Source organism: Mus pahari, chromosome 3 (assembly GCF_900095145.1).
Source record: "Mus pahari chromosome 3, PAHARI_EIJ_v1.1, whole genome shotgun sequence".
In the NCBI taxonomy this organism is placed as follows: domain Eukaryota; kingdom Metazoa; phylum Chordata; class Mammalia; order Rodentia; family Muridae; genus Mus; species Mus pahari.
Window position 1 is genome coordinate 5,867,695 of NC_034592.1, and position 1,467 is coordinate 5,869,161.

At 37.2% G+C, this 1,467-nt stretch overlaps 1 protein-coding gene across 3 annotated transcripts in view; it reads right to left on the bottom strand.

Moving 5' to 3' along the window:
* Dnajc1 (DnaJ heat shock protein family (Hsp40) member C1) overlaps window positions 1-1,467 on the bottom strand; it is a 172,948-nt gene that overhangs the window by 85,257 nt on the left and 86,224 nt on the right. The window lies entirely within an intron of this gene.

Consider the following 1,467-nt stretch of genomic DNA (forward strand, 5'->3'; position numbering starts at 1 on the left):
GAACTTTCGGGATAGCATTTGAAATGTAAATAAAGAAAATAATAATAATAAAAAATAAATAAATAAAAAGAATTGCTCTGCTGTAAGTGTGTGTGTGTATGTGTGTATATATATATATATATATATATATATATTGCTCACTGACCACTGCATTATTTAAAACAAACTTAAATGCTGCCAGTGTGATTATGGCATACTCACACTGTTAGTTTGCATATACCTTAGTTTTCAAAGTACCTTTCATTAAAACATTTCATTTGACAAAATTGAGAGAGCTTTAACTTAGTGTATTAACTTTTTTAAGGATTTATTTTTATCTATGTGTATATGTATGTTTCTATGTGAATGTGTGCCATGTATATGCAGGTGCACACAGGGACCAGAAGAGGGCATCAGATACCCCAAAGCTGGTGTTATAGGTGCCTGGTCAGCCAGCAGTCAGACTTGTCCAACCTGGGTGCTGGAAATTAAAGGTTGAATCCTCCAAACAAAGCAGGAAAGAGTCTTATCCACTGAGCCACCTTTACAACCCTTAGTTTTGAATCATACCCTTAATTACACATTAGCTATAAAGTTTTGAACAAGTAACTTAACTGTTTGAGTGTCCATTTTTACATTTGCAAAGACAAAGTATTTTTCAATAGATTGCTTACCTTTATATTTTCAATATTTTAAAAAGAAAATCTAATCTGGGAGTATCAGTTAAACATTGCATAAAAATATTTCCAAGGGTATTCACAGTGGCACACACCTTTAATCACATTATTTAGAACGCAGAGGCAGGCAGATCTCTGTGAGTTCAAGGGCAACAAAGTCTACACAGTGAGTTCAATTAGAGCTATACAGAGACTTGTCTGAAAAATAGAAAAAGAAAGAAGAAAAAAGATAAAAGAAAAAAAGAAAGGAAAAGAAAAGAAAAGAGCTGGGCAGTGGTGGCGCACGCCTTTAATCCCAGCACTTGGGAGGCAGAGGCAGGCGGATTTCTGAGTTCGAAAAGAAAGGAAAAAAGATATTCTCAATAATGCAAATACTATGGTAGCTGCAGAAATTAAGAGGCAGCAGCCCAGATCCTCAGCTTGTACTGGCGCACCCTTGACACCTCGTAATGATGGCACTGTCTCGCCAGTCTTCAGAGAATGCCTGGCATCCATTCGCTCTTGGCACTGAATTTCCTTCTCATTAGTGACAACTCTGAGAGGCTGCTCCTTTTTCATGAACAAACTCCCCTGGTCCAGCACTTAAATTTTTACCATCCGATATTTGTGTGTACATGTAGGTATCATAAAGTCAATGTGATAAAATCATCAAATACCTAGAAAAAAAAGACAATCCAAAAATCTTTCCATTCAGAGGGAAAATAATTTAACAATGGATGCCAGGACTGAATACTCATTTGAAAGAAAACCAGACTCACCAGGCGTGGTGGTGCACGCCTTTATTCCCAGCACTCGGGAGGCAGAGGCAGGC